This window comes from Sorex fumeus, unplaced genomic scaffold (assembly GCF_029834395.1).
Source record: "Sorex fumeus unplaced genomic scaffold, SorFum_2.1 ptg000024l, whole genome shotgun sequence".
Classification (NCBI taxonomy): domain Eukaryota; kingdom Metazoa; phylum Chordata; class Mammalia; order Eulipotyphla; family Soricidae; genus Sorex; species Sorex fumeus.
This window is the reverse complement of record NW_026606081.1, coordinates 19,508,030-19,519,931: the sequence shown is the minus strand read 5'-3', so window position 1 is coordinate 19,519,931 and position 11,902 is coordinate 19,508,030. Positions and strand designations below refer to the sequence as shown.

At 43.0% G+C, this 11,902-nt stretch overlaps 1 non-coding gene across 1 annotated transcript; it reads right to left on the bottom strand.

The window, feature by feature from the left end:
• Positions 1-3,828: 3,828 nt before the first annotated feature.
• On the bottom strand, positions 3,829-3,935 carry LOC130023851 (U6 spliceosomal RNA). The gene has a single exon (XR_008792514.1). It is a non-coding gene; the product is annotated as a U6 spliceosomal RNA (small nuclear RNA).
• Positions 3,936-11,902: the final 7,967 nt, after the last annotated feature.

The following is an 11,902-nucleotide window of genomic DNA, read 5'->3' as shown; positions in this document are numbered from 1 at the left end:
AGAATCTCAAGGCAGCTGAAACCATACTGACGCAATTAATGCTCTACTAAAAGCACCTTTTGCCAGAGACCAGGGTCTCTGTTTAACTGACTTATTTTGGAAACTCAGTTAACATAGCTGTGTGGGAGGAGGATAATTGGATGGTATCCTGTGATCCTAAAATGTTAAATTTGATTACGTGTAATTTTTACATATGTATATGATCCATTACTTACAAAGTACTTTTACATGTTATTTTTTAAAAAAAACCTGGTGTGTTCAATGCCTCTTTTGCAGACCACAACACCCAAACGGAGAGAGAGAACACAGGGGATTGTCCTGCCACAGAGGCAGGGGGGGATGGGGGGATGGGGGTGGGAGGGATATTATCCATGGTGGTGAAAAACGGGCACTGGTGGAGGGATGGGTATCTGATCATTGTATAATTGAAACCCAAGCACAAAAAAAATTGTAAATCTACAACTGTAAAAAAAAAAAAACCTGGTGTGTTAGGTCACAATTTCCCATATTTATAACACTAAGCCCCCTAAGGGTTAGAAGGGGAAGGTGAGCACTTTCCAAATCCAATGTTTTTGCTCTCGGACCCTTTGACCTCAAATCACTCTTTGTGAAGGGGAAGGTGAGCACTTTCCAAATCCAGTGCTTTTGCTCTCAGACCCTTTGACCTCAAATCACTCTTTGTTGACTCTCAGAATCCCAAGTTCAGAGGCAAGTGTGTCACCAAGTGACCGCCCTGTCCTTGAGGGCTGCAGTCATTCCCTGCGTGAAGGAAGAATGCTCTGTGAGCTGCAGGCATGACCACGTTTAGGTATGAGCGTTGGCAGCTGGTTGGACACAGAATCCCTGTGTACTTGGACCAACACTGAGAGGTCTACTTCACTCCTTCTGTTTCAGGTGTTAACGGTAGACGAGGGCACAGAACAGCTCTGCAGAGGACGTGAGCAAACTCGCTGACCAAGGTTTACTAAGTTGCAGTACTCTTTGAAGAGCCCGTGATAGGTTAATTCATCTGTTTTTCAGCAGCTCTGTGGGTCAATAAGATTCTTCTTGAAAATGAGGATGAATCAAGCTTTCATCTGTTGGATTTCCTTGAGAGACAAATAACATAAGAATGTCTCTTACATAAACACTTGCTTTTTATTCATCTCATTCTTTTTCTTCAAATTTTTATGAAAGGAAAAAAAATTAGGTTTTTTCACTTTGTGAATAAACATGCCACATATGCGGACATGCAGGTAGCATTTCTGTGTTTTGAATCTTCTTGCAGTGTGACACAGGTGGGGCCAGTAAGGGCTTTGTTCATGGTTAGTGGCGTTTTTGTTTTCTTTTAAGGGTGTGAATTGAGGCAGCTGCTATGGAGGCCCAAAGTGAACCCTGATGGTCTGGGAGTGTACCCTTTGGTCAGGGTCATCGGCAGGGCTGAGGGACTCCAAGCCTCCTTGTGCTCTGGACGCGACACACAGCTGGGTGGCACGGGACACCAGACATCCGTCTTTCCACACAGAGTATACAAGCTTCTGAGTAAACTAAATGTCATCTTTCTTTTACACATTCCTCCTAGGGGGCTTGTGAACTTTCCCCTTTTCTTCTGTACCTCTGCAATTATTTGAACACTAAGTATACCCAGATCATCTGGGGAAACCGAAATCGTTTCAAAAGGTCTTGGAGATCATATCCCAAGTATGTCAGTACCACGTCCTGCTTTTTTGGCTTTCTATTCACAGGACTCTCATTTCACCTGACCCCAAGGTTGCCTCATTCCATCCGTACAGTTTCCTCGGTGCCACCCTCTCCAACTTCCACACATCTGCCCTCCAGCAAGGTTACCCACGCTTTTGCATCTTCCTCCTATCGAGTATGGTATTCTGAAGAGCTTTCTGCTTCCTCTGAAAGCTTCCTCTACCTAAGCTTTTTTCTGGCTTCTTCAATAGAGCCCAGACGTGGTATGTGTTGGGAGGGATGTCTGAAGGAAGCGCTGTATGAATCAGAAAAAAATTGCTGTCCTCAATTAACTGAAGCGAAAGTTAGTTCTCATGTAGCCACTGCTTGGTGTCATCCCACTGTGTCTTCGTCAGCTCTAAGTGCATTTCTCTCACTGTCTCCTGGAGAGGCTGGGAGCGGGAGGTGCATGCGATCATCTGGGCAGGGGTCACCTGGGCAGGGGCTGGAAATCTGGATGAAGAAAACTTTGTTACACTCTTGGTTGTTTCCACTTACTCTGATTGGGGTGCAGAGTTCTTTCAAGACAAAGGAGAAGTCTCTGTGCTTGGCGGTGGACCTGGCAGCTGGACGAGGGGCCTGCGCTGGTAGAGTCAGTCAGTGTGAGTGCCCCACAGAGATGGTATTTGCTGACAGAAAGGAACCCTACCACATCCTTTGAAATGTGTGCTGGGTGACATGTGTGGCATCTTGACACGCGATCCTGGGCTCTAGGCTGCATCCAGGGAGACCTGATCTGCCACAGGTGGCCTGTCCAGCCCCAGAGCTGCTGTCTCGGTGTCTGCCGCTATCAGCAAATGTCAGGTCTGGCTCATGCCAGCAGCAAGGCTGCACACACGCACACGCACACACCCAAGCAGAAACAGCAGCGTGCTTATTAAAGCATGCAGGGACTTTCTGAGAAATTGTTCCTTGGAAAACTAGGTTTCAAAGGATGCCCCTCAGCCTGATGAATGGTAGCCCAGCCTCCGTTTGTGGGAAGAGGGTCCCAGAAAAGATTCTGAGATAGAACAGACAGAACCACTGCTGCTGCACAACCTTGGGGTGAATGTTTTTACTCAAAATCAAAGCTTGGAACAGCTTTCCAATAGATGAAGAAGAAGAGAGTTTTTAAAAATTGGAAGCACTAATAAAAATGTTTAAAAGAAGGTCTGCAAGCACCGTGAGGTACAGTACTGTCAGACAAAAGGTTCTGGCCACTCAGCGTTCCAATCCTGTGGCCTCAAGTCGAATGTCCACTTCCCACACCCTGTCTCAGGACCCTCCAAGACTCTCACCCTTGCTAAGTCCAGTTAGAGAGGATTTTTAATTCCTTTTTGGCTCCTTAATTTTTAGTTACTGGTACTTATATTCTACAGTATAATTGGCTATAATGTATTTGTGTGTGTACTTCTTTGTGGGCTGGAGCGATAGCACAGTGGGTAACATGGCTGTTGCATGCAGCCAACATGGCTGACACAAGTTCGATTCCTCTGCCCCTCTCGGAGAGCCTGGCAAGCTACCGAGAGTATCTCGCCTGCACGGCAAAGCCTGGCAAGCCACCCGTGACGTATTCGATATGCCAAACACAGTAACAACAAAGTCTCATGATGAAGATGTTACTGGGCCTGCTCGAGCAAAAGGATGAACAACGGGAGGACAGTGACAGTGACAGTGACTTCTATGCACTCTTTCCTTGTTTCTGATACTTGTGATAAATAAAGGTCTTTTAAGCATCAGAAATAAGAGAACTTGTTGTGAGTTTGCTGAAAGGAGCTTATAGCTGATGTTTAAGCCAGAGTGTTAGTGCATGTAGTCTGTCTGAAGGACGTGCATGGTTTCCCAAATCTCTGACCACTCCCAGTCAGCCAACTTCTGATGTTAGCCTTTTGGGAGGAGTTCAGAAAATTGGTGATCACTTAATCACTTGACATTCTGTTACTCATTGATTTGCTTGAGTGTGTGACAGTAACGTCTCCATCCCTATTGCATGCCAGTGTAGCCCGATGGCGTCTGCTTGCTCCAGGAATACAAAGAGCCTCAAACCGATCGTTCAGGGTCTTGACGAAGAAGTCTGACCATCTTGTAGGTGGGCGGCCATGCAATCTTTTTTTTTTTGCTTTAAAATTTAAAAATATGAAATGCTTCACGAATTTGCATGTCATCCTTGCGCAGGTGCCATGCTAATCTTCTCTGTATTGTTCCAATTTTAGTATATGTGCTGCTGAAGCGAGCACCCACACGATCTTTTGACATACCGTGGAATCCAGATAGTAATGCCTCTAGTCCAGCGGTCATCTCCAAATCTCATTACGTGTCCAGCCCATCTGATTTTTGACGCCTTGGCAAAAGACAGCGTCCCAGATTCTTGATGGTTGACAGAGGTAGGGACTCCATATTCTTTCTCTCACTTGAGTGAATTGTGATACTCCAAGCATAGCTCTTTTGATTCCTCTTTGGGAGACCCAAATAGTGTTCTCATCCTGTTTTCATAGGTCCCAGGTCTCTGAGGCGTATGCTAATGCAGGAAGAACAGTGGAATCGAAGAGATGTGCCCAGAGTTGGAGGTTCTTCATCCTCTTAGCCATTTCTTCGATGCTCTTGAAGGCATTCCAAGTCACTCTCATCCTCCTATGCATCTCAGGTGCCAGGTCATTCGTCATATTGACTTCTCGACTTAGGTACACATAACTGTTGCATTCAGAGATGTTTGTTCCGTTGAGAGCGAATGGAATGTCAGGAATGAGGTCATTTCTCATAAACATTGTCTTCGTGAGATTCAGGTGTAGTTTGACCTTTCCACACTCACGTCGAAGTCGGCCAGCATTTGTGCCGCTTGGCTAACATCTGGTGTTATTAGAACAATGTCATCCGCGAAGCAAAGGTGGTATAGTTGCCGTCTATCTTCATTCCCATTTCTTCCCATTCCAGTTGTTGCATGATGTTCTCGAGGGTGGCACTGAAGAGTTTCAGTGAAATGGTATTACCCAGCCGAACTCCTCTCTTGACATGGATGATCACTTCCTTGTAGAATGGTGAGATTCTGGTAGTGAATCCGTAATACAGCTCACAGAGGATTCTGATGTATTGAGTTTGAACGCCCTGTTTGGCTAGGACTTCAATGACTGCTTCTGTCTCAACAGAATCAAAGGCCTTCTTTAAATCAATGAACGTTAGACAGAGTGGCATCTTGAACTCCCAAACTAACCTCAATGAGCTTGGTTATCATGTGGATATGGTCAATCATGCTGAATCCTTTTCAGAACCCAGCTTGCTTGCATGGTTGTCCTTCATCTAGTGTTCTGCCAATCCTATTCAGGATGACTCAAGAGTGAACAGCTTGTAGATGACAGACAACAGGCAGATCGGGTAATAAGTGTCAATGTTGTGGATGTCTCCCTTCTTGTACAGTAGTACAGTCCTGCTGGTTTTCCATTGAGACAGAACTTTGCATTCAGACAGGTAACGTGTGAAGAGCCGAGTCAGTGTATTGATGAGTACTGACTGCAGGTTCTTCAGGTGTTTGGGTCTGACCTTGTCTGAGTCGGGTGCTGTTCGCTTCTTTACCGATGAAATGGTGTGTCAGATTTTGGAAGGGAGAATGGTGGGAATGTCATATCCATCCTGAGGAATTTGGTATGTGGGTAGGTGGACGTGGCTGTCAAAGAGATCCGAGTAGATGGCAAGGATAATCTTCTCCATTGCCCTTCTGGAAGATGTGATAGATCCATCAGAATGTCAAAGAGCAGTCATCTTGGTCTTGTAGTTGGCAAAGGACAGGTGGGTGTTGCAAATGCTTTTCTCGGCTTCTGCCACATCTGCCAGCCCTGCTGATCTTCTCTGTTTGAGGTCTTCCTTTGTCGCTTCTCTGCACTGCTTTGCGAGATTGGATGTTCACTAGCAGTTGCCTGAGGCTTGAGCCAAGCCACATTGGTGAATGAGCTCAAGAGTTTTGGGAGACAGTCGTCTTTTTGTGGCTATCTCTCTCTCTCAGCATTCTTCACACAATCATGGAGGTGCTGAACCAGTCGATCGTATTCCTCGTCAATGTTGTCAACTACTGCATCTTCTCATGTTGCAGCAATAGTGCCAAAGAGCTCCCAGTTGGTGATCGTTCTGGGAGTTCTCTTAAACTTTGCAGCCCTTTCCCCCTGCTCCATGAAGTAGAATTTTGCATGAAGGAGATGGTGGTCTGATCCCATTTGGAATTTTGGGACAACAGTGACATCTGTCAGTCAAAACAGTTGATTGAATATGATGTGGTCAGTTTCGTTGTGGAACCATCCACCAGGAGACTCCCACATCCAACGTTTAGATTTGGCCTTCTGGAACTGTGAGTTACCATGAATAGTCTTGGTCTACATGATGAACTCAAACTCAGATAGTCTCCCTTTGTTGTTCCATTTTAGGTCATGGGTCCCGATGTGGAGTTCTTCGGCTGATCTTCTCAGTCCTATCTTGGCATTAAAATCACTGACAATGATTTTTTAGAATGTGTGGTCTTCTTTATAGAACTTCTCCAGCTCCATATAGAACTTCTCAATTTCTCCTTCTTCATAATTGGATGTTGGTGCGTAGACAACAAAGATAGAAACTGCCGGCAGTGAGCCACATCTATTCAAGTGTAATCGTCTGATTCGGGTTGTTAGGCATGCGAATGAATAAATGCTCATGACCAAGTTCGTGTTGACAAGGACACTGACACCATTGATGCCTCTTTTGTCACATGTTCCAAGGAACGGTTCTTCTCTAGTGTTGAAAACAGTGTGATATGATCGATGCCTTCTCGTCTCAGTCAGACCAATGATGTAGTACTTGATCTTTCACGCTTGTACCATCAGGTCCTCAATGGATGCATCCAGTGCCAGCGTACATGCATTGAAAGTACAGACAGTCATTTTTGTCCTTTGTTTTGGCAGCCTAGTTAGGCCTTGAGATTTTATCAGCCTCTCCTTCCTCATCCTTCTTAATGTTGCCGTATTTGTGGCTCTTTCAGTGTCAGGGGAATGAGACCCACTGTATTTACTGGTTTTGGTATATCGAATATGCCACAGATAGCTTTCCAGGCACTGCTGTGCGGGCGAGATATTCTCGGTAGCTTGCCAGGCTCTCCGAGAGGGATAGAGGTTTTTAGGGAGGCCTCTAATTGCCTTTGCAGGTGTTTTCATGGTTCAAAATTGGTCACAAAATTAATTTTATTTTTCATTTGGTTTTTAATTTCTCAGATCAATGCTTTAGAATAAAGCAAGAAAGTGAAAATAAAACATCTGTGTTCTTTGTTGTACCCACCCAAATCTATAACTTAATCTCTGTAACCTGCCTATCCATGTAATTCACTCATTAGTAATTCCATAAGGATTTGAAGTTGCTTAAAACAAGAGTGAATGATAAAATAACAATTTATAAATTATCTAGAACTAGCATAAAATAATTATAAACAAAGGGAATATGGGTTCTAAATCAGAGGTCAACATGCACGGTACCTGGGAAAGTGGATTTAGGAGCCTGGGGAGGGCTCTATGCTCTCTGTTGCTTAGACCAAACCTCTTCATCACAAACATACCAAGGTTAAAAGGAAAATTCCCCGCATGTGCTTTGCTTTGTGGTCACAGTAACATTTGGGGGTAGGGGGCAGGCAGGGAGAGTAACAGTGGTCCACGGATCTTGCAAATCTTTTCAGAGCAGGGTGCAGGATGCAATGTTCTTTTCTGAGAAATGTTAAAATAAATTAGTGAATCTATTTTTTTGGTGGTCATTTTTTGGAATCACTTTAAAAACTGTTAAATTTAGCCACCCAATGTCTCTTCTGCAGACCACAGCACCCAAAAGGAGAGATAGAACAAAAGGGAGTGCCCACCACAGAGGCGGGGCGGGATGGGGGATGGGGGATGGGGGAGGGATACTGGGATGGGTGGGGATGGAAAATGGGCACTGGTGGTGGGATGGGTACTCGATCATTGTGTAACTGAAACCCAAGCACAACAACTTGTAAGTCTACAACTGTACCTCATGGTGTTTCACTAATAAAACAAAACAAAAAAAATTAAAAAAATCTGTTAAATTTCATAACCTACTCTCAAACTAAAATTGATTTTTCTGCTCTTCTGTTAGATATAAATCCATCTTCTTTGATATAGGCAAATCATTGGCAAATTCAATTCTGGCAATTGCTTGGTTTGAATGTCCCCTGATTGTGGAGAGATTCCATATGTACTCAGGCTTTTATATAATATGTTGAGGGATTTTGATGGAATTTTTTGGCAAGTCCTTACTTCTATTTGGCAACAGTTGTATATGTTAGTAATTGTGAAAGTAGATGGAAAACAATTCTATAAAATGGTATATGCACAGAAGCCTAATGGCAGCAAGTTTATTAATCAGACAGCTTGTTATTTTGAAAGCCACCAATGCTCAACAAATTCTGATTATTTTAAGTAGATAATCTCACCTATAGACTTAAACTATTAGCTTGCTTTAGTCTTATCAGTTAAACTTTGTTATATAAATATATAATTCCATCATATGCAAATTGAAAACAATATACTATTTTTTTCTGTTGGTATGTTGGATTATGTAGAAAATGTTTGTGAAAAATTGGGGCCGAGAAGATGGATAAAAGTTCCTGTGGAACACCTGAAAGGAGAGAGAGAACAAAAGGGAATGCCCTGCCACAGAGGCAGGGTGGGGTGGGGGGGATGGGGGTGGGAGGGATATTATCCATGGTGGTAGAAAATGGGCACTGGTGAAGGGATGGGTATTTGATCATTGTATAATCAAAACCCAAGCACAAAAAATTGTAAATCTACAACTGTACCTCATGGTGTTTCACTAATAAAAAAAATACATTCTAAAAATTCAAAGATTGTTGGCCAGAAAGAAAGAACAATGGGTAAGGAACTGATCCGAGTGTGATTACCAGCATCCAGATGGTCTCCCAAGTGCCACCAGGAGTAATCTGGGATTACACAGTCAGAAGTAAACTATGAACCTTGCCAGATGTGGACCCAAAACCAAAAAAGAAAAAAAAAATTAGAGGCTGTACAGAATGAAAAATTGGAGTAAAAGCAACAGAATTAGTAATAAGATCTCTCATAACCAGAGTTCATTAGTGATGTTTCTTATTATAAAATGAAAATATAGATGATATAAAACAAATAGGATATTGCATATTATTAAATAAAAACTGAGTTTTCAAAGGCAAAAAAAAAGTTCCTGTGGATGTTTTATGTCACATCTTGACATTTGTATTAGTAGTTAAAGTTCACTTCAAAATTAAACTCCTGTAATGCTAGATTGGTTGTGTGCCCAGTTTTTTTTTGCCTTTTTGGGTCACACCCGGTGATGTTCAGGGGTTATTCCTGGCTCTGCACTCAGGAATTACTCCTGGCGGTACTTGGGGGACCATATGGGATGCTGGGGATCGAACTCAGGTCAGCCGCATGCAAGGCGAACACCCTACCCGCTGTGCTATTGCTCCGGACCCTGTGTGCCCAGTTTGAACAAGAGTTGATTACACCTATAAAGTTTGTTAAGGTCTTCCTCTTGTTAGTTAATATAGTAGTCATAAATTTAAAAGAGTATACACCAAGAGCATGGACCTTCTGAGGTCGGATAGCAATCAGTAACCACTATCTGCCCAGTGAGAAGGGACAGTGAGCTAGATAGGCTTTGAAACGTAAGATTACGTGGCACATTAGCAATTAAAAAATAAAAAAGAAAAAAAATCTAGAAAATAACAGACTTGGTCTGTTGTCTATTTTCATCAGCACAGCGTAAGTTAGCTGGACTGACGTACTCTCTTCATGGGATGTTTTTTGTCTTAAGTAGATCCGTTTTATGATGTTTGCATGTGTGAGGAGGAGCCCAGACTATAGATCTCTACTTTGTTCCTGAAGCGAGTGTATTCATGGCTCCTGAGCATGGTCTGTAAAGATTTGGATTCTTCCTATTTGTCTTTGTGCCACTAGCACCGATATGGTGAATCCTTAGAAGTCTGAACTGAGAGGAATCATTTGTGGCTGGTCTTAAATTGCAGCCACTGCCATGCTTTTTAATTCTATATGCCTCCCCTCTCCCCTCTCTCTCGTACTGAAATATTTATGAAGCTATTTGGTACTCAGAGGAAATCAGACTTGAGCACAGCCGAGATTCTCTTCTCTCTGTCGGTGGTTTTGTTGAAAACTCATCTTCGTAAATGCACTAGAGAGGCATTTTTGAATAAGAAAGAGTCATTAGGCTTTGTGAAATGCCCAGGTGGAATAAGTATTAGATGCTTTTGTTGTTTCTGCCACTTTGGTTAATGAAGCTGTCCCCTTTATAATATAATTAGAGCGAGAACAACTCTCTCACTAAATATAAAAGAACACACAGAGGATCTTGCTACTTCACTCTGTCGCTCTGAAGAGCCTCAGAACCTCAGGACTTGGTGAAAAGGTAAACAGCCCATTAAGAAAATGATAATTCCCTGAGAGAAATTCTACTTCTCACTGAAGATTCTGATGCACCTACTGTATCAAATCACCTTTTTGTGTTTAAGAACAAAAGAAACCGTTTTATAAACATAGTTTTGTTGTCTCTGAGTGAGGCACACTCAAAAGGCTGCATAACTTGATAGTTTTCAATGCAAAGTCAGAATTCAAGAAGAAGGGTGTCTTCAGTGATTTCTTTAAAACTGAAGATAACTTAGTCTTTTAAATTCAATAATTTGACTCCTAGGAGCACAGAGTAAGTCAACAAAAAGTGTAGAACTCCCAGGAAAAATGATTCTCCCACGAGCAACCGCTGTGCCCTTCTTTCTGGTTGATTTAACCGGAGAAACTGTCTTAGGTGAGATGTCTTTGGCCTGCCTCACAGAACCAGTTATTATACATACAGTTTCAACCTCACAGTGCTGGCTTGCTTCACAGTTTGATCACACGTTCCGCTTCCAATTCATTTGTCCTCCAAAGTTCCTCAATACACATTTCCCCCCACCCCCAGGAGCTCAGGATTTGACAAATATACAAAAGCAAAAGTACCTCAGTGGGTAAAGAAAACTGATGCTGCAGAATTGAAACTTCTTAGCCTTTAACCTGCGACTTTTCTCCACTGAATTGAATAGCTTGATATCTTTATCCATCTGCAACTGAAGTTGAAGTGTGACGATCATTTTCATAGAGCCAGGAAAGACACATCAATTGGGGTTTGGACAGAGTATGTTAAATCTTTAGATGTCTTTTATTAATTTTTTAAAATTAAATTAAAAATTAAAAGAAATTAAATACCGTGAGATGCACAGTTACTAAATTGTTCATGATTGGGTTTTGGTTATACAATATTCCATGCCAACAGTTGTGTGTTTTTAACATCTAAAAACCCTTGCCCCAGGGCACATTTTCCCTGGAGGCATGGAGAGCAGGGATAGCTGATCTGGGCCGCTGTAGGGATCACCACCAGAGCTGTGATCCAGAGGACACCACCAGAGCTGTGATCCAGAGGAGCTTTTGGGCTCCTGGGCTAAACTTCTAGCCTTAATCCCTTCTCCTTGGACCTCGCCCTTTCTCTGAGGCTGCACCTGCGTCCTTTCCCCAGGCTGAATGTGGAACATGCCCGATTCCTTCTGCCTTAGGCTGACGTGTCCGTCCCCAGCCCTGCAGAGAGTCAGAGTCTTCCTGGGACATTCACTGCCTATTGCGGTGTCCTACTAGTACTTTTCATTCTCGAGACAGTGAATTGTCAGTAGAACGAAGCCTTAAGTATTGTTGCTGCTGATAATCTAAAATAAAAGCTTTTTCCTCACTTAAATTGGCCTGTAGCTGAGAGAATACTGTGGAAAATTTTATAGTGAAACTTTGTAATGTTCTGTTCTTGACATTGGAGTTAAACACCTCTTTGAAGGAGGAAGATGAGGGGTGGGTAGAGAGAGAGGAAGAGAGAGAGAAAGAGATAAGGGGAGAGGGAGAGAGGGAGACAGGAGAGAGAGGGAGAGAGAGGGAAGGAGAGAGGGAGGGAGAGAGGGAGAGAGAAAGAGAAAGTCCAAAATTGCTAATGTTTGGGGAGAAGAACAATACGTGGCAGAATGGCCCGTGGAAGAGCATTCATCACGTCTGTTCTTACACCACTTTCTCATGCCAACCTGCTGAAATAGAAGACAAAAAAAAAAAGTCCTGATGTGATAATGCTATTCTCTCAACCGCCCTTTATCCATTTAGGCTTCCCGTTTTTG